This window comes from Antennarius striatus, chromosome 14, assembly GCF_040054535.1.
Source record: "Antennarius striatus isolate MH-2024 chromosome 14, ASM4005453v1, whole genome shotgun sequence".
NCBI lineage: Eukaryota > Metazoa > Chordata > Actinopteri > Lophiiformes > Antennariidae > Antennarius > Antennarius striatus.
The window spans coordinates 14614906-14642401 of NC_090789.1; the positions used below are offsets into that span (position 1 = coordinate 14614906).

General features: G+C 39.5%; 1 protein-coding gene and 1 long non-coding RNA gene across 7 annotated transcripts in view; one reads left to right on the forward strand and one right to left on the reverse strand.

The window, feature by feature from the left end:
* The window catches only part of samd12 (sterile alpha motif domain containing 12), a 132632-nt gene that overhangs the window by 76669 nt on the left and 28467 nt on the right, over nt 1-27496 (forward strand). The window lies entirely within an intron of this gene.
* On the reverse strand, nt 10543-12129 carry LOC137607698 (uncharacterized). The gene is made up of 2 exons (XR_011038025.1): nt 11590-12129; nt 10543-11421 (listed from the first exon to the last, which is right to left on the reverse strand). It is a non-coding gene; the product is annotated as an uncharacterized lncRNA (long non-coding RNA).

A 27496-nucleotide genomic window follows, 5' to 3' on the forward strand; every position in this document is an offset into this window, starting at 1 on the left:
TTCCTCTCTCCCTGTCCCTGCTGCTGTCTTATTCCCCTGAACTTTTTCCCCCTTTAATCCTATTTCCTAAAATGGCCTTGTGTCTTTAGCCAGCACATCCGAGCTGCAGTGGGAGAATTAAAGGAAAGCCGTTTGGTTTCCAACCAAGAGTAACTGAACAGAACAGGCAGAGAAAGAGGGAAGGGTTTGGAGGAGAAAAACTGCTACCAAATATGCAAAGACCATTAAAGAGGAAGGTATGAGAAGGGAATAATTAAGTTGATTACAGGGCTGACATTATTGTCAATGGACTGGATAGCTACTGCCTGCTTCGTAACATTCAGATTTGGCATGTCATTGTTTTGTTCTTTTGGCCTTATTGTTAATATGTGCCACAGATGCCTCGCCTCTATTTCATGTGGCCAAGGGGTCTAATTCATTTGTTCAATCTGACATGTTATTACAAGCCTGAATTAAGAGGTGCCTGTATCTGATGTGTATAAAGGAGGACCATCCCTATCAGGACAAAAGCCAATGTATTATTTATTCAAATGTCTTTTTAAACTGTTTTGGACAAGGAACCTCGTATGAGTGAGTGAATACTTTCCTGAAAAGAGGAAAGAGCGTAATTGCATTACCTTAAAACATCTATGGAATGAGGTCAAATAAGTAGTTGAGTGTTTTCAACTAACTTGATCAGCTGAGACAATGGCTCACATCCGATCCCTTACTAGACATCAGCATGGTTTTAACAATGACCACAATGTTTTAGGAAAGATTATTGCTGATACTGCAGTTTAGATGAGAACTATAATACCTTTCTTTTATCCATGAGGTAATTACAGTATATGTAGCCACAGGCAGCAGATGGTAAGCTTAGCATAGCATAACGAGTTGAAATGGAAGAAAAATCAAGTCTGAGTCTGTACAAACATCACAAAATCCACCTCCCAGCATCTCCTAAATTAATTATTAAGGTTTTAAGATTTTATTTTCTCCCTTTTCCAATATTTATACTTTTCATAGATGTCAACCATAGTGTCTAGTTACAGGAAGTAGTGAACATTTTATTTTTTCATTGGGTGTTGAGAACTTGAGAACTGATTATTTAATGTGGTTTCTGTATGTTCCTCTTCAAAAGTCTATGCATTAACTCATCAATATTCAGATGATAAAATGTTTCATCTGATATGTGTGAGGAGGCGGGATTTGTTTTCCTGTGAAAAGTGCAAGGAAGAGTCATAAAGACAGGTTCAGACAAAGGAGGGGACAAACAGAGACCTAGAGAGAATACTTGCACTGCATCAGACTCGAGGGAAATCTAACCAGGCAATATCTAAACCAAGGCGCTCTGCTCCTGCCACCTCAGCCCCACACAATTACAATACTATCTGAAAAAGATATTAAGCACAGATCCCTTGCTATTTCTGTAGATGTGTGTACCCAGCTAGAACTTGATTTTATATAAAAGTACCAAAAATGGCATTAACACTGACTTATTGAAAAGAGAGGCCATGGACTCAGACAGACCAGGCAAACAGTCAGAATGTGTTTAGTCCAGGAGAGACAACATAGGACGTGACTGAGAGGCTTATTTTCTTACCTGAGATGGGACACATTTTGAAAAGGTGACCTTTACTTCCATACAACCTCTTGAATGGCTTGTCGGTGACATTAAATAGGGTGGAAAAGAACTGCTTTAGTGAATAAGGGCTGGATGACGAAAAGACAAATTACTGATCTGATCATCTAAATGGCAGAAGAAAGTTTTTTTTTTGTTTTTTTTTCATGATCTGAAAGAGAAATTGATGTTTGTTGTATGCAGTAAACTGACTCTTCAACTAAATGATACAGTTAGGTGATTGGAAATGTAGGGTGTTTTCTAATTGCAGGGTATCACGCTGCTCAGCATTTCTGTAAAAGTTCACTCCAGCAAGGAGCCTCAGACTTTCAAACTTTATACAGACCAGTGCTGATTCTATCAATGACCATGAAACAATGGAACAAGTCTTTGCCATTGGACTCCATCAATGCTGTCCCTTGCTTTCACTCCTGTTGTTGACATTCATGGACAGGTTTTCAAGGTGGAGTGTCCATTTAGGGACCTCAGAATTCCTGCTCTGCTTCATAGGTCCATGAAATTCATAACATGCTGGAGTGGTTTGATTCCAACTGTGAGGCAGATGGCCTCACAGTCACCTCAAGATGTGATGGTTCTCTGCCAAAAATTGTAAGACTATGGACTATAAAAGTAAGATTCTGACTTGTACAGTACTTCTAAAACACATTTCTTCATGTTAGTCTCCTGCACCTTAACTCTGTTTTGTCACACAGAGAGCCAATGTGTATAATATGTTCAGGAATTGTAACATAGCCTTTAACATGTTCTTTCTTCAGATCTTTCAGTAAATTAAATCTAGGGGACCAACTTATGTCAGCTTTGTGGGATTGCATCTGTCTCACTCACTCCCTTCCTCTTTTTAGATACAGCTGAAAAAACACAAACAGATTTGTCATTATTTTTAATAAATTGTCAATTTGTTTTATAGTCAGATGTACAATGAATAGAAAAAATGAATGATAAAATAAAAATAGAATAGAATTTAAATCTCAAATTATCATTGTAGTGTACAATTCCTGCCATGGACCTCCACGGAGTTATGTTTTTCACGTAAAAAAAAATACATTCAGGTAATATAGCCAGCAAAAGGGAGCAGTTTCATGGTCGTTTTACTTTTATATATTTTTATGATGTAATTTTTGGTTATTTTTAACACATTAAGTTTGACAAAAACTCTGAAAGTAGGAACAAAGAGACCAAGCTGTAATACATATAAAAGAAAAATTGCAATTGAGTTTGTCATTCTTGTTTGTTTTTTTGCTGAAAGCTGTGTATGTCTGTTCAGGATTGACAAAGTTAAATTTTCTTATTTTACCACCAATCAAACCAACAAGACAGGGTAGTACTTTCAAAAGATTATAATAAATGCAGCGTCTGAGGTGCAAGATTATCATCAAGTCTTTGTCTTGCAGATAAAGTACCTGTGGGTGGGTACTTTTGGGAAATAGCAAGCTGTACAAGTACTTTTGTGCACCTTCAGGGTTTCACCAGAACAGAGATAAAATATTGTAGTGCGTAAAATGAATCAGGCTCATGAAACACTGGGGAAAATACCTGCAGGATTTAGGTGGCGTCAGCACTCTAGGTGGCAGACAGTGAGAATAAAATGCTCCATATGGGGAGTTCATGTTTTTTGAAATTTCATGCCATTCATCAGAGATGTTGGTTCTTGTCTCTTATGTGCAGTCTGTAGCTGTAAGGAAAAACTTTCTCTATTTTTTTCATTTTCTCTTTGTTCGGTGGGAGCAGAGGGACAGATTTCTGAGTTTCACATGTAGACCAGTCTTAAGCTTAATATTTTTTAAACTGTATATCTCCCTGGTGCTGTAAAAACAATTGTTTCTTTCTGAAAGTCATGTCACTTACCTTGTTCATTTGACATTGCCTTCATTTTAATGAATGTCCACAGCTCATGTTATATTGAGAAGCCTCACTACACTCATCTTGAAAGTCTGTTATTTACCATTGTCTTCACTTCAACTTTCCGCAGTACAGTAGTAGCAATCAAGCACCAGAATACATCAGTTGAGGGCGGAATTACTTTTGACAACACTTAAATTATGGGTTTACTTATCTTCTACCTTTGTACGCACACTCTCAGTAACCATGTGCCTCTCAATGTGCCAATAGGTCATACTGACTGCGGCTAACCTGATCTACCTATTGGCGAGTGGACAGCCCTCTTTTACCTAGGACATGTGTGTCCCAATGAGATATACATACAGTACCCTTGAGGGTATGTGGATTGATCTAGGGGGTACAAAAAGTAATTACACACCTGTTGTTTGAAATTCATTATCATTTTGATGATTGAGCGCATTGGGGGCTTTTTGGGGAAGGGGTATTTTCCATTCAAAAACCACAACTGCAACTTTGAACCACTAAAATGAAGTTGATATTTCTATTTGCCACAGAGAACAATTAGATGTAATGTTTTGAGAGCATTCTCTCACTTCTGCTCATATGCTCTTTCTGTCTATTCACACTGAAACATACACACGTATGCACACAGTGGATTCCGTCTTTTTGCGCTTGTGCGTGTGTGTGGGTTTGTGTGTGTGTGTGTGTGTGTGTGCGTGCGCGCGTGTGTGTTGCCACCATGTGGTTTCAAGGGGATGTCTGACAACCTGACTGAAGCAGTGAATGATACAGTAGGAATACTATAAATGAGTTCATGGCAAGGTGATCATTTAACATCATTACTCCACGCTGAAGTGCAATAGCTGCAGTGTCAAGAGGGAAAAGTTTTGTCACTGTGTTTTGAGTTGAGAGACAAGCTTAAAATGTTCTTCATCTCCATTTGTGTGACAGGTACAACGTCGATTAGTGCCTCCCAAGACAAAGAGAACTGAATATCAAACTCCCGAGTCTCTCACAGCAGTGACATTCAGCGATGTGCAGAGCCAAATTGAGGGCATGATTAAAAAACTTGAGTGTTCCCATCACTGTGTAATTTTGTGTGTGCAAACAAGCTCAGATTTGCAGACAAACTACAGGAACAGACGTTGTTTAAGAAATGATCCAAGACTAAAACTATTTCCAGTACAACCCCTCATTACCTGTGCTGAAGAGATGCTTTCTGTTTTCAAATTGAATCTACCCAGATGTATCATAGGGAGAGTTAAGCCTTGAAATTCTTCGTAATTTCTGAGTGTTATTTCAGACTGAAGTAAAAAAAGGGGGTTCTTACTCAGAGCTAGTGGCAATTTTGCAATCTGAAACGTGAATTAAGTTTAGCTCCATGCTTATGAAAACAAGAGTAATTACTGAATAGACAACTTGACTCTAATTAGAATTGTGCAAATAATGTGTAATCAGTTCAAGTATTTTGTGCCTGGTGCTATAATCAGGCATTTAACTGTGTGTTTTAGGATGTAGAGTCAAACACAGTTGTTGACCTATCTGTATTTGCTGGGGTTACAGCACATAGCTGTCATGCTTTACTATATACCAGTGCACCCAACCCCATCTGCCCAGGTCAAAGGTTAACTTTACAAATGAAGAGCCAAACATTTCCATTTATAAAAAGCTATGCTAATGAGAAGGATATCTAATTGCATACGTATTTAATGTAGAAAACACACAGTTTTTAGTTGTTATTATTGGTAATATTTATTTCAGCCAGAGGACAAAAATGTGAAAGCATAACAAGGGTAACAGGAAATAGCTGATAACCAGATTCTGTTTGGCTCAAACACACATCAACAGGGTGATCACTTACAAATGTCAGTGCTTAAATCATTGAGAGCAATGCAGGCTTGTGCTGTGCCACATTCCCTCCCACGTACACTGGATACTATGGATTTCAAATGAATGTCTTTTTTCCATTCCATCCACCACTTAGAGTAAAAGAGTAGAAAAAAAAGTTTAAAGGATTAGACATGAGCTCAGGTTTAAAACATATACCACAGCAGCTTATTTTCCAAGGTGCTATAAATTCTTTTCACACTATAATATACAAATTACAAGTGATTTTGTTGAAAATATTTTGAATAACAAAGAAAAAATGTTTGATTGCAAAATATAAAACTTTATTAATTTTGATATCTTGTTAAAAAATTATATACAATTTTTATCACTGCGGCATCGCTGGTGCCTCTAGGAGTTCATATTCTCTGAGAGCTAATATTCTCTTTATGGGCCTTATGGCTGTATCACTAGCCTCGGGTGAAATCATTTCTCCTCAATTAATTCATAATCCAAATCCACTACATGACCAGTAAATAGAACGTGCAAATGTAAGACTAATTGATTTAGAGCAGGGATGTTCTATACATCTAGGATGAATAATTTCCCCCAAAAAAGATGCAGCTGTGTTCACTATTGTATAGTTTGGTTTTATTAATGTCTGCATTAGTCTGCATATCAGTGTACGCTACAGAGAAAATGCATTATTGGAAGGTTGTCCAAACCTCTGTCTGGTACTGTTTCTTCTTGGACAAAGCAGATTAGGTGCTGTGTAAGTGAAAAAAACCTGTTTTATGTTGTGACTTGTCTGAGGTGTAACACGCATTAGTAAACGCTGCATGCTGGTAGGTCCCTGCAGGTATGTTTAGAAAGGGTGAAATAAATGACTAATTAGTACATAAATCACTGTGTAACTGCAGAGTGTATGAATAGAAGAGGAAGCCACCAAGGGCTAGACATTAGCAGCGGTGAAAGGAGAAGACCACACTCTATTTCTACGGCACAAGTGCTGTGTCGTCATCTCAACTGGCCCTTTTTGGTCTTCCATTAGGTAAAAAGTATTCGGTAACTAAGCTTTCATAGTACCAGGTGTGTTGCAGTTCCAAGAGGACTAAGCAGATACTGAAAAGTCATTTGAAACCCTCCAAACCACTGGTTGGTCAGAGGGAATAGTTTGAGCGTCATTTGGATATTACTTCCTGGCACGCATCACTGCAGTTTCACACAGGGTTGCTATGGCAGAGAGTTAAACTGAGTAGGTGCTCCTGACTAATGGTGAAAAAAAGAAGAAGAGAAATCAGAAAATTCAATTCAGAAACCTTCTATTGGTCCAAATCTGAGTAAAGTGTGGTTGAAGTAAATGTGGTTAGGGAGAGATTCTGATTACATCCCTCTTCAAAGCGGTGATGTATTGTGATTGTCGGTGTTCGTGTGTTCGTCCGTCCATTCGTTAGTCCACCAAATATCTTTGCAACCGTTGCAGATGGAAAGATGAAACAAAAATCGCATTACTTGGGCAGCAAAGGGGATGAAAATGAGATAATTTGACCTTGAGTAAACTGGGTCAAGGTCAAATTTAAACTTTTGTACACTCAGATAGAAAGACAAGGGAGAAGACTAATCTAAGACCGTGGGTCAAGTTAGGGCTTTGATCCATGAAAGTAGGTCAGAGCACTAGCTTTGAATTTTGACCTATGCAAGTAGGTCAGGGTAAAATTTTGAATTCAGGGGCGTCGCGGGATTTTGCAGTTCTTGACTACCTTTTTGATTTGTATTAATTACTTGTTCTGATACTGATGGATTTGAAAAGAAGCCAACAGTGGGCTGCATCTTTCCGCTCCATCTTTTTGTTGACCCGTCCATTCACTTACAGCTTACATTACGTCCTCCTTCATAATTCAAAAGTCTGAGTGTCTGTAGAAGTGTAAACTCTTGTGGTTTGGGGGCATTTGCTGAAACATCTGCTGTTGTTTTTCTTAAGTATATTGCCTTGATATAATTTTGTGGCACTTGTGCTTTGAGGTCATTGAAGTAGTTACATGAGTGTGTGTGTGTGTGTGTGTGTGTGTGTGTGTGTGTGTGTGTGTGTGTGTGTGTGTGTGAACTAACTTATATTACCTTAGGGTGATTTCAGACCTGGATTAGACCAACGTTGTGGGGCCCAAAGACCTTAGGCACCCCAAAATGGTGGGCCCCACAAGGTTTTTCATTGCAAAAGGCTCAGGGGACACTCCTGATATGCCCCCTGCCTTTTTTTTGACATGTCCCATAAGGTAGCAAAAGTTGGGTACAGGTGTGTGTGCATTTTCACCCTGGTGGTAGGAAATGGTACTGCATCGCACACACACTCCAGGAAGTGTGTATCCCAACTTCCTGCAAGAGCAGGAAAAGCAGGAAGTGCTGCTGAGCTGCATATATGGACATATTTTTTCAATGCCATTGTGTTTAATCCAACTCTACAGCAAATGTTAATGTTAGATAATGTTAGCTAATGCTAACGGTAGCTAACGCCAACATTAATGCTAACGCTAGCTAACGAGCGTTAGCTAGCGCTAGCGTTAGCGTTAAATAGCGTTAGCTAGCGTTAGCGTTAGCTAGAAATAGCTAACATTAGTATTAGCTTTTATTGCTAACTGCTGGTCATAATGATGATAGTTAAATGACATAAAAATAAACAGATGGATGGATGGATATTTCAGTAGAAATGTAGAGATGGATGGGTGGAAAGATGGATGGATTTCAATAGAACTCTCATGCAAATGTTTTAACCACAATACATGGATCTCTTGTTTATGCTTTATGTTAGCTAGCTACAAGCTAGTGTTAGCACTCTATTGTTAACTGCTGGTCTTGATGATCATTGGATGGATGGATGAATGGATGGATGGATTGATAGATGGATGGATGATAGATAAACAGAAGATGGATGAATGGATGGATGACATTTGTACATTGATAGTTTTTCTATGCCATTGTGTTTAATCCAACTCTGAAGCAAATGTTAATGTTAGCTAATGTTAACTAACGTTAGCTAGCGTTAGCATTAGCTTGTATTGCTAACTGCTGGTCATGATGATGATTGTTAAATGACAATGATAGACTGATGGATGGATTGATGGATGGATATTTCAATAAACCTCTGCAGCACATGTTTAACCACAACTTCAAATGGATCTATTGCCTGTGCTTCAGAGCTTTTTAGCTAGCTACAAGCTAAGGTTGGCTCGCTTTCTTTTGTTAACTGCCGGGCATGATGATCATGATTTTTAAAACAAATACATGGATGGATGAATGGATTATAGATAAATGGGCAGATGATAGATAGATGGGTGGATAGCTGGTTGAATGTTTCATTAGAACTCTCATGAAAAGGTTTTCATTTTAATTAAAAAAAAAGAAGTTTTTATTAAGTGTATTAATCCCCAAAGGGAAATTAAGACTCCACTCTACACACAGGTTAGTAGTTACATGCATCTAAATAGTGTGTACAGGCCTGTAACACACACAAGGGGCCTTTGGGCATGCAGGTGAGAGGGAGGTAGAGTGGCGGGCAGCTCCGTCGTGGTGCGCATCCAATGCGCAACTTCTAAGATGATGGCGCCTTGCTCAAAGGCACCTCGGCAGTGCTCCAGACGTGAGCTAACACCTCCCACCATCAGCTCACACTTTGGGTGTTTTTGGGCACGAGCGGGAATCTGAACCCCCATCTCAGAACATTGGACGACCCGCTCTACCGCTTGCTTTACCACTGAGCAACTGCTGCCCCAAAACCACAATACATGGATCTCTTGCTTATGCTTTAGAGCAGCGGTCCCCAACCTTTTTTGCGCCACTGACCGGTTTCATCTAAGACAATATTTTCACAGACCGGTCTTCATTTGCTCGATAATTGTTAATGTTGCCAGGACAACTGTTGTCTAATAATAAATCCTCCGCAGTGGTTTTATATAAAATGCAGACATTGTTGAAACAGACACAGACCAATGGATGGATAGATGGATGGATAGATGATAAATAAACAAAAATGTTGAAATGCTAGTTTCACCGAGCCTTTGTATGCTATTGAGGGTCATTAGCATGAGACACATCACCTGGGTTAATCTGCTGAGACAATCTTTTTTGGAGTTTCGAAAGGACCTGATTGTAAATAGGCGCACAGCCTATCTGTGAACCGCGCGCAGCCTATCTGTCTCCCTAAAGTGGTGTTACAGAAAGTCAGTCGGGCAACGCGAGAGGGGACATGGGGAGACAGACAAACGCTGCAGGTACATTAATGGTTAGAAGTTATAATTTTGCTGTTTCAATATCTAAAACTTTCTTAACTTGTTAAACTAGTGTCAACTTATAAGAGCTCACAACCAGCGCCAGAAAATGAAAGTTATTAAAGGACAGTAAAGTTAATTTTAAATGACATATATGTTATTTATCATAATGAAAAATAGAAGAAAAAATAAATTTTAAATGTGTAGCATCATCAGTTTGGTCAAAAAAGCTTAAAATCTGCACCGCAGCAGCTCCCGCATTCAGTGGTCACGTGGGCGTCACTGGGGCCGAACATAGCTTAGCGGCCATAAGAAACAATACAATCCACGTCGCGGTTAACTCCAAAAATATCATGATTACCTGCGCAGTGAACAGTTGTGTCAACAGAACAGCAAAAAGACGCGAAGACAAGGACCTGTCGTTCTTTAGAATACCTTCTGGGAAGGTATCGCGCTAAAAATGCTAATGCGCTAGCCCATCAATGAGATTGTACATATTATGATAGCATTGAGCTAACTGCATTTATTACTATTGGACTGTGTGGAATGAATAACAACTCTAGTTGTTACTCATTCCACAGTGAATTTATTCGAAAGTCGCGTCTGTTGTGTCAAGTCTGTTGACACAACCATTCACCATGCAGGTAACCATGATATTTTTGGAGTTAATTGCGACGTGGATTGCATTGTTTCTTATGACTGCTAAGCTATGTTTGGCCCCAGTGACGTATGACGCCCACGTGACCACTGAATGCGGAAGCTGCTGCAGTGCAGATTTTAAGCTTTTTTTGACCAAACGGATGATGATACAGATATAAAAAATGTTCTTCTATTTTTCATAATGATGAATAACATATATGTCACTTAAAATTAACTTTACTGTCCCTTTAAGTGATGGGAATTCCAGCTCTTTTTTTGTTGCTTTCATCAATATATTATACCAATAATATAAAATTATAATGTAAAATTATGTACAAATGAATTAATAATGTAAAAATCTCGTTATACTTTTTATTTATATATGTTTATTATATAAGTATGCCTTTATTTTTTTCACTCTACAGTGCACTTTAAATGAATTTAAACTTAAAACTTATTTTATATAAAACAAATCGACAGTCAAACAACACAGAATCCCTTAAAAACTCGTAACACAACAAAATATAAATGAAAATATGTAAAACAAAAGAAAAAGATCAGCATCCAAATAATGTGTTTAGTGAAGATTGGCATTCAGAAACACCATGTGTGTCCGCTTTGAGGGACTGATTCGGCTTCTTCTGTCAGTCATGATCTGCCTGGTTTTGGAGAAAATTCTCTGGGAGGGAAATGACGTTGCACCAATGCACAGTCTCCATGTCATCACGTGTGTGAGGTGTGGGCAAAGTGAAGCCTTGTTTTCCCACCAGTTTAGTGGATCTGCACGTAACTGGCAAAGGGGCTCCTCAAGGTAGGGTCTCACGTCCAGTATTGCATCTGCTGAAGGCTTCCTTCTTGTAGTGTCTTCACTTGCTCTTTCTTCAAAGAATCTCCAAACAGCAGATGCTTGTGGCCCCTCTTGCTCATCCTCTGCTCCATCTTGGCCCCCTGGAAGTGGAGTTGGCTGGTTGAACCTTGCTGCTGCTGCAGTTATTCTCTGAATAGCTTCATCAACTGCTTTAGTGTCATTGAAGGTCAGCTTCTTGAATCTTGGATAAAGAATGTTGGTTTCTGACAGAACAGTGTTATATTCCATTCTATGGAACTTTCTGTCCATGGATGCACAGGGAGCTACTAGCTCTTTCACATGCTGTGGTTACGCTGGTCTGGTTCTGAGCTGTCACTCTCTGCAGAACCCTGCGCAGGATTAACATTTTGGAGGCTGTAACATAGCTGAAAAAGAATAAAACAATGGGTGTTAATATTACGCTTTGTTTTATGTGCAGGTGTATTAAAATTATTTCATGTCTACTCAGCCTTTTATTCCAGTAATGCAACAACAATTACTACTACTAATAATAATAATACTAATAATAATGTAACAACATTTGTATACTGCACCTGTCTGCACTGATCTCCACAGCGACCTCCTCAAATTGCTCCAGAACAGTGCATGCCTCCTGCAGTACCTCCCATTCCTCTTGGCTCGGAGGATCGACCGGTACATTGATAACAGCTAGGTTAGAGATGACTGCATCCTTGGACTCCAGAATCCGTTTTATCATATGAAAGGTGGAGTTCCACCTTATCACACAATCTTCTCTGAGCTTCAGCTCAGGCATGTCCATCTGTCGTTGTGTTATTTTGAGCCTGTGTGTGGCTGTTGTGCTCCTGTGGAAATATTCCACTATTGACTTTCTCCACAGCAGGCTTCATCACCTTCAGAGCATCTCTCACAATCAGGTTAATTGTGTGTGCAAGACATTTCATAATTGTGCTGGGTTCATTTCAGGGTTTTAACTGCTTTGGTTATGTTCGCTGCATTGTCAATAACACAACCACCTACTTTGTTTATAACATTCCACTCTTTTGCCACTCTGAGCAGTTCCCCTGCTAAGTTCTCAGATGTGTGTCTGTCACTGAACTCAAAACAATTCAGAAGGCAGGACACCATTTTATCGTCTTCAATAAAGTGACAGGTAACTGACGAGAAGGATGTGGGGGTTCAGGATGTCCAGCTGTTGGTTGTTAGAGAGGGCTTTATTAACCCTCTCTTGCAGGGATGATTTTTTTGAGAGAGGGTTTTCATGCTTGGAATGTTGTACACGTGATCTCTTCTTGGTGTATTCTATTGATTAGTCATGCGCTACAATTTTATAATGTCCTAGAATTCAAATTCTTTATTTGGGGGCCTTTAGCAGGTATGAGATTAAAATGTGATTAATTAGATTAATTACAAATCCTAGTTTTAATGAGATTATTTTTGTAATCGCCTGACAGCACTACTTTTTACCGTGTTTAGGAATATCCTTGTCCCTCCCTGTTGCTCCTCTGTCTGGCCTCCCCTGACTCTGCTGTCCTGACCTGCTGTGTGGAGCTGCCGCCGCCCCTCCCCCACCCCCGCTCCCCCCCCTCCGCTGTGAGAGACTGGCGGTCACTTCTGAGTGTGAGCTGACAGCGGGAGATGTCACTGAATGCAGGAAGGCCCCTTGTGTGTCTCTGAGTGTTACGGGCCTGTATGCATAACACCAGAACTAATAGTGGGGTCTATACTGTGCTACTAATAATTTTCCTACAGGGATTAATAAAGTATATAAATTTACTTTATTAATCCTGGGCAGAAATTATCTACTATCTGCTGTCATACAATCACAGAATTTACAATATTACACAGACCACAAGACCGCGTTTAACTTGTGAGCATACATTCAGAGGTCATGTAGCTGTTGGGCTACCAGACCTGGTTTCCCTCCTGAACTCCTTCATGTATTCAAGGCGTCAGTGTGGCTGCAGGGAGCCAGTCCGCTGTCACGTGATCAGTGTGGCTGCAGGGAGCCAGTCCGCTGTCACGTGATCAGTGTGGCTGCAGGGAGCCAGTCCGCTGTCACGTGATCAGTGTGGCTGCAGGGAGCCAGTCCGCTGTCACGTGATCAGTGTGGCTGCAGGGAGCCAGTCCGCTGACACGTGACAGGCACGTGACGCTCAGACGCGCGCGACTGCCGGCGCTGCCAGTCAACTCCTCAGACGTCCGCATCTCATTAGAGTCACGGAGAGAAGTTGGATGAAGAGCAGCGGACACGGAAGTTCTGTTTCTGTTGTGGCTGAAAGCACATTCCTGTGGTGAAATCCGAGGTAAGTGTGTTAATACGTCACGAATCTAACATGGCTTTAACAGAAAGTTGTCAGACAGGCGATGCGTCACTGCACGGTTTTTGACAGCAAGAATAATAACCAGTACTGATGCTAGTTTTTGTGCGCGATGAGTGTATGTACCCGTGTGCGTAAATCACGTTTTAAAAGTTTTTGTGTGTGGTATTTGGTCGTATATGTGTGTAATTACACATTATTTTTGACTGATAGCCAGAATAATACAAATATTAATGCTATTTTTATATATTTAACCTGCGTGCACGTGCCGTGCACGTATATGCTAGCATGCATGTAACGCTCGTTTTGGAAGGCGTGTCAACGTAGCTCACACTCATCCAGAGTCTGAGGCTGATGTTCAGGTGACTGATCCTACTGGATACATCTGTAGTTTCTTGGAGATATGCAGAAAGTGATTGTAGTAATTTAATTTACTGACTTGAGGCCGTATGCAATGTTAGTGATGCATTCAGGGTGTTTGGATACTGTCCATTTGTGTGTGATACAGCCCATCATACAAACTGCAGAAATGTAAATTTGAGTTTGTGGTGATTTCAGAATGGTTGATTCAGCAACCCTTCTACATGCATGTTTTTACCCCAAAGGAGCACTTCTCAACTTACGAATGCTTTTTGAATGACATCATTTGATTATATATATAGCTGACTTTTCTCTAACTGTACTTTGAGTTACAGTGCAGTTTTGGAAAAAAATAAAATATTCATTTTGCTTTAAATTGTGGTTTTGGGTGAATACAGATGCTCTGGTGACAACAATAGAATTTGTAGATGATGTGGCATTTTGCTTGTGAGAAGCATTGAGGTGGAAATTCCTATAAAAGTATATTGATCTTTGCTTGACAAAATGGATATGAGCAATCAACAAGAACATGTATTGCCTTCTCTTTTGGGGGATAAGTAGAAATGTTTATCAGGGAATGTACTATATCTGGTTATGGGTTGAGTGAATCCAGTTCTGAATATTGATCTATTGAAGCTGGAATGTGTTTACATTTGTGTCTCCCTGTGTCTGCACCTTGACAAAACAAATATTTAACCATTATAAAGGACAGTGCCTGTAAAGTTCTTTTGATGAGGGCCAGGTATACTTTGGTATACCTGTAACATAATAAAAATTGGGACAAACTGAAAAAAATGTAATACATAACTGGCCTAGCAGCATCAAATGTTCAGGGTGTGCCATGTGGAGCAAACAAATGTTTGGTGAGGTGCTGACCATGTGGAGCAACCTACTGAAATAATTAGGACTTAAATTGGATGTTGTAGTGTACGCGTTGTAATACAAGGTCATGTTGATATAAAAAATGTTCAAATGAATTAGAATACACTAAACTAATAGTAATGAATGTAGGAGATTGGAAAAAATTGTGGTAAGGACAGGCTGGCTCTATCACAGTACCTTAAAATTTGTGCAACTTCCAAGTATACATCAACATGACTATTCCAGATGATTATGAACTATGATTATGAATATGTCTTTGAAATCAGTTATTAGTTTGGAAGGATGTTGTTTGTGTTGTTGGATACATTTGAAACAATTTAACAATATTTTCACAGAGGCCTAATGTCAACAAGGAGAACCAGGATTAGGGCCTGCAGATGATGCAAAATCATACATTCTGTCTGCGAGGGACAAACCAGCATTTATTGAATGACATATTGACGCCAATAAAGGTACAGGGCATTATTTGGGTGCACAATACACTGTTATAAAGTTGATATTTAGGATGCATAGCAAAAACATATCTTTGGGAACAAACTTCATTTCAACTGCTAATTATTCAATGTAAAATAATTAAGTTCTTTACCTTACAGTCATATTTCTAGTTCTGTCTACATTCACCTCTATGCATTTACACACTCATGTGTCCCTGGTCTTGTCCTTGTGGGGTCTTGAAATCCTGGACACACAGTTTTCTCTTTTGTTGCAGCCAGTTAACTTTACACACTCCGTTTCTAGTCTTATCCTTGTGGGGCCCTTCCGTCTGTAACTTATAATATATTACTTTATTTATCTACAAATAGCAGGTTTTATCTTTACCAGCTTGCAAACGATTGTTTTGATCTGAATTCACAGGTGATAAACAAGCAGCCTCCCATTCCACCAGCCGCACCTGAAATTGGTACCCTTGGATCTACAATCTCAGACTGATTACATCAGCGCCTGTGACAGCATACAGGTAAAGTAGCAATGCTGAAGCCATCATTCCCAGTTATTTTAACTTGTACATTAACCAGAATAAGAAGGGCTAGTGCTGCTTGTGTTTCACTAATGGTTACTGCCTGGATTTGTGTCCTATTTGAAGTAACAGACTTGACCTTAGTCATATTTCTAGTTCTGTCTACATTCACCTCTATGCATTTACACACTCATGTGTCCCTGGTCTTGTCCTTGTGGGGTCTTGAAATCCTGGACACAGTTTTCTCTTTTGTTGCAGCCAGTTAACCTTTACACACTCCGTTTCTAGTCTTATCCTTGTGGGGCCCTTCCGTCTGTAACTTATAATATATTACTTTATAAACAATTGGCAACACCTGTCAACAACCAAGTGAAGTCATTACTGTCATAAAATAGCACTTTATTAAGTATTAGAGGTTTGACATGGCTATGTTGAATGTAACCCATGTTACTCCTTCATTTGTTGTTTTATTTCCTTGTTCCACTAGTATAGACTGAACAATGCTGTTATTTTTGAGTTTACATGTCATTTCAGAAGCTGCTTTCACTTGAACTAGTGCTTTTAAGACAGAAATATCTACAAATAGCAGGTTTTATGTTTACCAGCTTGCAAACGATTGTTTTGATCTGAATTCACAGGTGATAAACAAGCAGCCTCCCATTCCAACATCCGCACCAGAGATGGTACCCTTGGATCTACAATCTCAGACTGATTACATCAGCGCCTGTGACAGCATACAGGTAAAGTAGCAATGCTGAAGCCATCATTCCCAGTTATTTTAACTTGTACATTAACCAGAATAAGAAGGGCTAGTGCTGCTTGTGTTTCACTAATGGTTACTGCCTGGATTTGTGTCCTATTTGAAGTAACAGACTTGACCTTAGTCATATTTCTAGTTCTGTCTACATTCACTTCTATGCATTTACACACTCATGTGTCCCTGGTCTTGTCCTTGTGGGGTCTTGAAATCCTGGTCACACAGTTTTCTCTTGTTGCAGCCAGTTAACCTTTACACACTCCGTTTCTAGTCTTATCCTTGTGGGGCCCTTCCGTCTGTAACTTATAATATATTACTTTATAAACAATTGGCAACACCTGTCAACAACCAAGTCAAGTCATTACTGTCATAAAATAGCACTTTATTAAGTATTAGAGGTTTGACATGGCTATGTTGAATGTAACCCATGTTACTCTTTCATTTGTTGTTTTATTTCCTTGTTCCTCTAGCATAGACTGAACAATGCTGTTATTTTTGAGTTCACATGTCATTTCAGAAGCTGCTTTCACTCGAACTAGTGCTTTTAACACAGAAATATCTACAAATAGCAGGTTTTATCTTTACCAGCTTGCAAACGATTGTTTTGATCTGAATTCACAGGTGATAAACAAGCAGCCTCCCATTCCACCAGCCGCACCTGAAATTGGTACCCTTGGATCTACAATCTCAGACTGATTACATCAGCGCCTGTGACAACAAACAGGTAAAGTAGCAATGCAGAAGCCATCATTCCCAGTTATTTTAACTTGTACATTAACCAGAATAAGAAGGGCTAGTGCTGCTTGTGTTTCACTAATGGTTACTGCCTGGATTTGTGTCCTATTTGAAGTAACAGACTTGACCTTAGTCATATTTCTAGTTCTGTCTACATTCACCTCTATGCATTTACACACTCATGTGTCCCTGGTCTTGTCCTTGTGGGGTCTTGAAATCCTGGACACACAGTTTTCTCTTTTGTTGCAGCCAGTTAACTTTACACACTCCGTTTCTAGTCTTATCCTTGTGGGGCCCTTCCGTCTGTAACTTATAATATATTACTTTATAAACAATTGGCAACACCTGTCAACAACCAAGTGAAGTCATTACTGTCATAAAATAGCACTTTATTAAGTATTAGAGGTTTGACATGGCTATGTTGAATGTAACCCATGTTACTCCTTCATTTGTTGTTTTATTTCCTTGTTCCTCAGGTATAGACTGAACAATGCTGTTATTTTTGAGTTTACATGTCATTTCAGAAGCTGCTTTCACTTGAACTAGTGCTTTTAAGACAGACATATCTACAAATAGCAGGTTTTATGTTTACCAGCTTGCAAACGATTGTTTTGATCTGAATTCACAGGTGATAAACAAGCAGCCTCCCATTCCAACATCCGCACCTGAGATGGTAACCTTAGATCTACAATCTCAGACTGATTACATCAGCGCCTGTGACAACAAACAGGTAAAGTAGCAATGCAGAAGCCATCATTCTCAGTTATTTTAACTTGTACATTAACCAGAATAAGAAGGGCTAGTGCTGCTTGTGTTTCACTAATGGTTACTGCCTGGATTTGTGTCCTATTTGAAGTAACAGACTTGACCTTAGTCATATTTCTAGTTCTGTCTACATTCACCTCTATGCATTTACACACTCATGTGTCCCTGGTCTTGTCCTTGTGGGGTCTTGAAATCCTGGACACACAGTTTTCTCTTTTGTTGCAGCCAGTTAACTTTACACACTCCGTTTCTAGTCTTATCCTTGTGGGGCCCTTCCGTCTGTAACTTATAATATATTACTTTATAAACAATTGGCAACACCTGTCAACAACCAAGTCAAGTCATTACTGTCATAAAATAGCACTTTATTAAGTATTAGAGGTTTGACATGGCTATGTTGAATGTAACCCATGTTACTCCTTCATTTGTTGTTTTATTTCCTTGTTCCTCTGGTATAGACTGAACAATGCTGTTATTTTTGAGTTTACATGTCATTTCAGAAGCTGCTTTCACTTGAACTAGTGCTTTTAAGACAGAAATATCTACAAATAGCAGGTTTTATGTTTACCAGCTTGCAAACGATTGTTTTGATCTGAATTCACAGGTGATAAACAAGCAGCCTCCCATTCCAACATCCGCACCAGAGATGGTACCCTTGGATCTACAATCTCAGACTGATTACATCAGCGCCTGTGACAGCATACAGGTAAAGTAGCAATGCTGAAGCCATCATTCCCAGTTATTTTAACTTGTACATTAACCAGAATAAGAAGGGCTAGTGCTGCTTGTGTTTCACTAATGGTTACTGCCTGGATTTGTGTCCTATTTGAAGTAACAGACTTGACCTTAGTCATATTTCTAGTTCTGTCTACATTCACCTCTATGCATTTACACACTCATGTGTCCCTGGTCTTGTCCTTGTGGGGTCTTGAAATCCTGGACACAGTTTTCTCTTTTGTTGCAGCCAGTTAACCTTTACACACTCCGTTTCTAGTCTTATCCTTGTGGGGCCCTTCCGTCTGTAACTTATAATATATTACTTTATAAACAATTGGCAACACCTGTCAACAACCAAGTCAAGTCATTACTGTCATAAAATAGCACTTTATTAAGTATTAGAGGTTTGACATGGCTATGTTGAATGTAACCCATGTTACTCTTTCATTTGTTGTTTTATTTCCTTGTTCCTCTAGTATAGACTGAACAATGCTGTTATTTTTGAGTTCACATGTCATTTCAGAAGCTGCTTTCACTTGAACTAGTGCTTTTAAGACAGAAATATCTAAAAATAGCAGATTTTATCTTTACCAGCTTGCAAATGATTGTTTTGATCTGAATTCATAGGTGATAAACAAGCAGCCTCCCACTCCAACAGCCGCAGTGTCCCCCGCCTCACGCCCTACGCCAGCATGGGATAGGCTTCAGCACCCTGTGACCCGCCACGGTGGACACAGTGGCAGAAAATGGATGGATGGAGATGTGGCCCACTTTATTTTCAGTTTTTTCTTTTATAAAGTTATCTTTCTTTAAGTTTTTTTTTTTTTTAATTGAACTAAGGCTAAAAGAAGGCCTCAGGGTAGAAAGTTTTTGTTTTATGTTTTTCACTGCCTGTTTTTGATTTTATATTTTTGAAATGAAGCCCACTTGTTTTTTCTTTTATAAAGTTATGGTGATCTAAGCTCAAAAGAAGGCCTTTTTGGAAAAAAAACCCAGTGGAGAGCAAGGCAGTAAGGTTTTGTATGTTTTTGTCACTGCCTGTTTTTTATTTTGCATTTTGTTGTGATGAGGCCATATTTATTTAAGTTTTTTCTTGTTTGTTGATAAAGTTGGGTTAATGTAAAGCATTCATGTCTTTGTCACATGTCTTGTACCACGCTACGATATAAAAGCTAGAAATGTGTGTGCAGGTGTGTAAAAAAGGGCGTCTAAGGTAGTAAATGCTAGAAATTGGGCCTCACAATGTAGCAAAAAACTTACTTGGAGACAAAAGTTTGGAAATATGTTAAACTCAAGTGATATTTGTGAAATAGATTTTTTTTCCAGCTTGCCTGATTTTTTACAAAGTTGTAGCACCAGTGGAAAGGGTGGACCCCACAAAGTAGCAAAGATGAGTGAGACCCGGTAAGGTAGTATAAGTGAGTATGTGTGTGTGTGTGTGTGTGTGTGTGTGTGTGTGTGTGTGTGTGTGTGTGTGTGTGTGTGTGTGTGTGAACCCTCAAGCGTCTTTACAAAAAGCACCACACACACACGTACACATGCAGTGATACACAATAGTGTGATTTACCTCAATCACATGTACCCCTTCACCAATGTTGCATCTTCACTCACCATCATCCTCATCATCTTCACTCTCGCCTCATCCTGCAGTCTAACCTCTATAACCCCATCAGAGAGCCCAAGCTGTCTTGGGTGAGTGGGTTGATGGAAGAGGGCGTACTCGGGGGGTTGCTGAAAGCTGGGAGCTCAGCGTGTCTTTAAGGGAAACTCCTGTTAACCCCCATTACCCTTTGTAGCACTGTACTTGAGGATTAGGGGAATACAAATAGCCCCTTTTTGGGCCCAACCGAACTCCTACACTATCCACTGGAAAACCTGCTGACGGCAACAAAGACTGAAACATGACTTGGGGCTGAGCAGATGTTTACTGCATACTAAACAGTGCATGCTGCTCATTATGCAGACTTTAATAGTGGGAATGTATCGGCTAATGATGCGGGATTTTAAATATGCAGGAGGAATATGAAACATGTCACGTTACTACTTAGCTGGTTAATACCAGGTGACCTTTGTGTGCAGGAACTAAGATCACGGTCTAGAAAAAAGGTAACGATTGAGAGTTTGGAGGCCTCTTAATAATTCAGTGCATCTTTGTGATGCGTATGGTAGTGTGCAGATCAGGAGCATCAGGTCTGTTATGAGCCAAAAGCTGTTAGACCTCTGAAGTGCTGTAGATATTACTGATGTCACTGAAGTTACCTCAAAGACAGGAAACATTACCGTTTATCAGAACCCTTCTTTCATCGACTTTTTCTTCTTAAAATCAAAGGATACAACTATTATCAGGAGCAGCCAACAAGTCAACATTCGTTCTTGATTAATCATTCGTGCTTTCAGAAAATAATTAAAATTGCCCATCATAAAACCCAGTGCAGAGCGAGACTTCCGCAACATGCAATTGGACGGAATCCAAAAAATGTAATTTCATGAAGCAGTTAAGGAAAATGAATGAATGAATGAATGAATCACATGACAGACAGAAGAGACATATCACGTGTTGATCTTGGACAGCCAGTTAGAAAATGTCAGCAGTATGAGAAATAAAAAATGTGGCAAGAAAGTTTTATTACTTGTCATTTTAAAGCCAATTACAGTAAATTCTGTTCGGCGCAAAGCAACATTATTTTTCCGTGTGATTTTTCCACATATGTGGTATACGCCGCAGATAAAGCAACTGAAACCACCGTGAACTGTGAGTGTGAAGTCGATATGACCATCAGACCAATTGATCTTGGGTCTGTTTTTGATGAGAAACCATGATGATGATCTTCATCTTCACTCGAGCCGCTCTGCTAACACAAGAGATACGGCTGCTCTAATCTGTCAACACAAACACTTCAACAAAAAACAAGAAGATGCTTCCATCGTTAACAGACTTAAATAATGATGTACTTATCAACCTTAAAGTGAGAATGATAACTACCAGGATGGATAACTATTCATTTTCTGTTCATACACTTTTCTCCATCTCTTTCAAACAGTTTTTCCTCTTTTTCGCTTCTCCCATTTTCTTCACTCACTCCTCTTTTTATTCTCCTCATTCCCCTCCTCTCATTCTTCCACACCAGCTTAGTCTGTCTATCCTTCACCAGTTCTGGACAATATAAGGAGAACCAACATGAAATTTCTTGGTAGATAAAGAGCCACAGCCTCTCGATGACAATGCCTTCATGAGGTGCTATTCTTTATTTTAAACTTTTGTGTATGTGTACATCTATTTGTGTGTGCTTGTCCCACCACTGACTGTCAATCTAATTCCATTTCTGTGGCAGACATAGATGCTGGGATAATAGTGTTGTGTGACTTACTGTACTGTCTGGGCTTGTGTTTCAGTGCAGCTTCAATTAAAGTGAACTGGCTCCTGGGAGAGTGGCGGTGGCCAGCCGCCATACTGCAGACACACACTCTATTCCCTGTGACTGATCGAATGGTTCACGCCATATAACACCGCTTGACAGCACACTGCCTGATAGAAAATAGTGAAGGAGGCAGGCATGCGCTACACCACAGTCACAAATGACTGACACAAATTACTCACTTGCACAAATTTCAGAATTCTTTCTGCATAATTACTGGAACTCCAGGATACCTGAATATTGTACACTGCAGAAAATTACATTCTGTAAAAAAAAAAAAAAAAAAAAACGGCCCCATGTGATGTGAATGTCTGCACCACTGGAACAGAAATTGCTAAAATTTGTCATCGTTTGCTCCATGGAAACTAGATTGTTGTCATTTCAAGTCAAGTGTATGTGCATATTTTTATCGTTATTTATCATAGTGGCATATCATTTTTTATAGACTTATTCCTCAGAGAGTGTGCGACATGTCCATGTCGTACAACATCAGCTCACCACCTCCTGGGGAATTAAAGTGCTTAGGCTGAAAGCGTATGCGACTCTTACATGGCAGCAACGCTGAGTCTTTCTCTCCTGAGGTCAATAGCAGAATCTAAATGTTTATGGCTATGCATGAAGACATAAGTGGAATAAGTCTCAGTGGGTTACAGTTCAGGTTCCAAGGCTTTGCTGTCAAGGCAATGTGGTCATCAGCTTCTGATTATTAAAAGCTGTATTAACAATATTATCTCCAAACAGAGCAGAGATATATGGTAGCTAACGTAAGACAATGATGACATCACAAATGATATTTGAAAGACAAAGCGAAGGAATAAAGGATCATGGTGAGTAAACAGAGAATTATTACCTCGGTGTTCTGATTCTTTCAGTTTGTTCCAGCTCACAATTCTACTGTTTTGGCTCAGTCTCATCACTCATCAGTGTGATTTTCAGCCCCAGCAGGCAGTTGTTTTCAGTGAAGAAACGATTAAAAGCCACTGTAAGCTACCTGCTCAGCACCAGACAGGAGTCAGACATAATTACTGATAGCTGGTGAACATAGTGGAGCGATTAGCCGCTAAAGAGTCAGATATTGCCCTCAGGAGTTGATGGAAACTGAAAACAGCTAGAAAAATAAATCTCCTGGATGTGTAAACAGGCAACATTTGTTGATGCTGAAATGTATTTTGTTACAAGGCCAAGAGGAATGGAAATAGACGAATAAGTACTTTATAAGGCAACAGTATTTTTAAAATGAGGAGAAACAAAACCAAAATGGGGAGAAACCAAATAAAACCTGTGAAACAGGTTATGTTGTTAGCGCCTCCATTGGTGGGTTTGTTTTTCAGTCACATGAAACAAAATCTATTGGTCAGATTTCTACTAACACAGGAAAAGAACCAGACATGGGTCAGGAAAGGACCCGTTTGTTTGGTTGAGATTCAGGAAAACGAGACCGACTCAGCAGTTGTTTTTGGTTCTTTCTTTACATTGTCAGATTATCTGTCAACATGTTCTGAAAGTAATCTAAAAATACCGACCTCATTTCCTCAAAACTTTGTGAACGGATGTGGTCGGGGCCAAAAATGAATCTGGTTCAAACTTCAGTAGTCTTCTGGAACCAGGAATGGTCTGTCACATAACAGTATATAGACTGCACTAGACTTTTGATTTTTGGTCATGTGGTTGTAGATGGTCCAGAGGGATACAGAACAGTGGGTTCTCACAAAGCATCATTCATTCAGGGTTAATGGTATGAACGAAACAGTTTTGTTCTTGATGTATTTATTCACAGTGAATCTCAGGTGATGTACTTTAGACCTGAAGAAACATAAATCCTGTGCTTGTCCAAAGCCTTCCAATCTTGTTTCTCTTAGCTGATCTGTCATGTAAGGCAAACCAAAGCCATCCCTTGTTCCGTAGAGGAGATCCATCAGTGTCACATTTATTAGACGGTTTACTCAAGTCAGCACTCTTTATGCTTGAGATGTGACAAACAGCGCTATTTCCCCTCTTCTTCTCTACTGCATATGTAGCACTGTTTTGATGGTGTAAACACATCAGTTTATAGCAAATGCCTCCAAATTGCCTGAAGTGTCTGCGTCTGTAATTGTGGGTTGAAGCAGAGTGCACACTATTTTGTGTATGTGTTAATGACTTCACTTAAGTACACACAACTTGTGCATAATCTTTCAAGTGCTTGCAATTGATACTCGTGGTGCAGTGCTATAAATGATGCTTAAAAAGCCAGGCTTCCTTTTGACTCAATCACATCCACACCTTGATTGAGATCTGTAGGCGGTGACAGCAATTACCTGTGAAGACGCTGCAGACCCCGGGGAGGGATGAGGGGAAGTTTCAGGAGGAAAGAAAGAAAGAAAGAAAGAAAGAAAGAAAGAAAGAGAGAGAGAGAGAGAGAGAGGAAACATTGCAGCATTGCATTACATTGCAGCTGGAGTGTTAGTAGAAACAAGGGCTGGGGGAAATCCGAAGTGCAGACACACTTTGGTGTTGACCTTGAAGCCAAACAAGCAGTTCCTTTTGACATGTTAGTCTCACACGAAGCCATGATGTCACGTTATGAAGAAGACCTGAAAATTGTCTGCACACTTTAAGGCATAAACGAGAACTCAAACTACCTTGCAGCTTAGACTAAATTCTTAAAAGTTAAAGGAAGGATTTGAAAGTGTGTTTCATTGCGTGGAAGACTCAAAGCATCTGAACGTGTCAGTCGGTCTTCAATTTTGTCTTCAATCATGTCAAATATCATCTGTACCCTTGGTGTTCAGGCAGACACCAGCGTTAATGCCGAGCTGCTACACCATGAAATATCAGCACATCTCTGTCAAGACTGTATAATGGCTCCCCACATCTCCTCTCCCCTCCTCCCTTCTAACGACACCCTCTTCCATTGTTCCTGGTTTGTTCGGCATTGTTGCTCCCATCTCTTCCCCTCCTACAAATCCAGGCTTGTGTTCACTCATCAATCACACAGCTGAAGTCTTTAACAAGGACATAAAGAGGCGAAGGTTGTAACATTTATTTGTCCATCAACTCCCCTAACTGAGTCACCATTAGCTTGCCAATGATGGCTTTGAGCTGTGTAGGATGAAGTTCTTCGGTTCTGGTTACTTTGTTTTCAGAGGCCAGTGTGAGGCAGTTTGCACGCTACCTGCTTGCCTTGCAGCCGCTGATCCATGAAGACAAACTCATTCCACTAGTAATGAAGAGTGAAATCCTTTTATTTAACAGTGAGAGGCTAGCACATCGTTGTCTCTGCTTCTGTTTCCACCTAGAGGAGGCCAGGATGATTTTGAGTTTCCCTTTCGGAGACAGATGATTCATTTAAAGAGACATTCAAACATACTGTATATTATTAGCTTTCATCCTCGTGGATCCCACTCACATACAGGTACACTCGTGTTTTATGTACATTCTCTCCTTGATACATATAAATGAATAGTTGAATAAATAAGTCATAATTCAAATACACTGTTCTTGTAATAACCAGTGCAAATTGCACTATGCTATTTGTTCAGACTTCTTCAAAGCACCATATTCATTCACATATTTATTGAAGTTTTCTGGGAAAAAATTACCTATCTAGTGTTTAAGGGAGAATTTCTATTTGTGGTTTTTTGTTTTTGAGGTAGATTTATTAAAACATTTTTAATGTTTTGACAAAACATCTTCACGGTTGGGTATTACATGTGTACCTTTTCAATATTGCTATGTTTACAAGGAGAGGAAAATAAATTACAACCACTAATGAATGAGTTCAAATGAGCTTCGTTTGTAGTGACACTGTTTTCTTCATCTCACCACAAGGTTTTGGTATTTGTCATTGCTCATGCGGAACAATGAAAACTGAGTAAATGATTAAAAAAAAAACTCTCTTCACACTACCAAAAAATATACACTGTACATTTTTGACTTCACAGGAATTTAAATATTTAACCTGGTTCATTTGTGCCTCTTCATACATAAGCTTCTGGCTGCTGCAATTTACTTCTCCTTCTCCTCAGATTAGCAATTAAACATTCTGTGGTTTTCTACAATCACCTCATTTCTGGCAGCAATTGGTTCTTGCAGTGGGTTCTTGAGAAAAAGAAAAAAAAGATTAGCAGTGCTTTCTGTATTTCAGTCAGCTTTCTCCAGAATCACCCTTATAGTGGGAGAAACAGGGAAGCTGGAGTTGTTAACAGAAGGATATGTAACAGACCTTCGTTATAGCTCTGGCTCATGTCCAGTGTATCTAAATTCCGTCCAATATAATTGATATAACTTACTCTCCTGAAAACGAGGGTCAAATAGCACTTGTAAACTATCAGTATTTATTTTAAAGGACATAGACAACTAGATGGGCAGGTTTGCTGTGACAACACTGAAAGCTATTTTTCTTTGCTTCTCTTTATGCGTGTATTTTTTCTACAACCATTCAAAGCTCATAGTAACTAAACAAATGTTCAGTTGTGTACTGAGTCTACTCTCATCTTATGCTTTGGATGTCTCCCACGTCTCTTCTAATGCTTTAGATGCTTCAGTGTTTTTTACTTTGTTTCATCCAGGCTTCTTTTTATTTCGCCATGTCTCAAGGTCCTTCTCTCCTCCTTTGCTTCCATCTGTCTGTCTGTTTTGCACTTTTTGTTTCTTTGTCCTGATGACTGTTTTTCTGTCCAAAGGCTACTCTGTCTTTCTTTAACCTCCTCCTATTCCTACTTATTTACAGTTGTACACGTTAGATACTATATGCCCAGACTACGTGTTCTGTACGGTTACCATCTTTAATTGTATTATATTAACAGCCATTCAGGATTACGCTGCTTAATCAATTGCAGTAAAGATAGATGGGCCACTTTTACCTCTACTGCAAAGTTATTCAACTGTCTTCACACAAACACTTCAGTTCCAGGTCTTCATTCTTTGGCTTTCCAAGGGTCATGCCTGATATTTTAATGCTTCCTGTGGCACTCCGGTCCTTCCCTCCCAATTGACTTTGTTGGCTACAGGAGCAACGCTGCCATCCAGCAGCATGGCAGATATCTCTCACTGTGTGATTAGTCATTGTCAAGTAGGCGGTGAAAACAGGTGACACGTTTATTTGTGGGGTGTGCTTTGTGGGGAAAGCTTTGAGAATTAGTCATCATTTTCTGCAAATTTTCTCCCTCTTCATTTTCATTTCAGGAAGATATCATTGTAGTTAAAACTAAATATTGTTGCTTGCACATTACATTCAAGTATTTTGGCCAAAGAAGTCAGTGTTACTCTCACAGTAGTAGACTGTCCTACATAGTTATTTTATCTATAAAGCCTTCCTGTCACGTTGGAGATAGAATATTTATTTTCCTTCATGCTTTTGACTCTACAATATAAAACCATTTGGAAATACATTGTGTTCTCATTTAACACTACAGCAAACTGTTCTGCTCCAGTGCTGCTTTCACCTGTGGAGGACAGTCTCAGTCACCTCTCTCTCTCTCTCTCTCTCTCTCTCTCTCTCTCTCTCTCTCTCTCTCTCTCTCTCTCTCTCTCTCTCTCTCTCTCTCTCTCTCTCTCTCTCTCTCTCTCTCTCTCTCTCTCTCTCTCTCT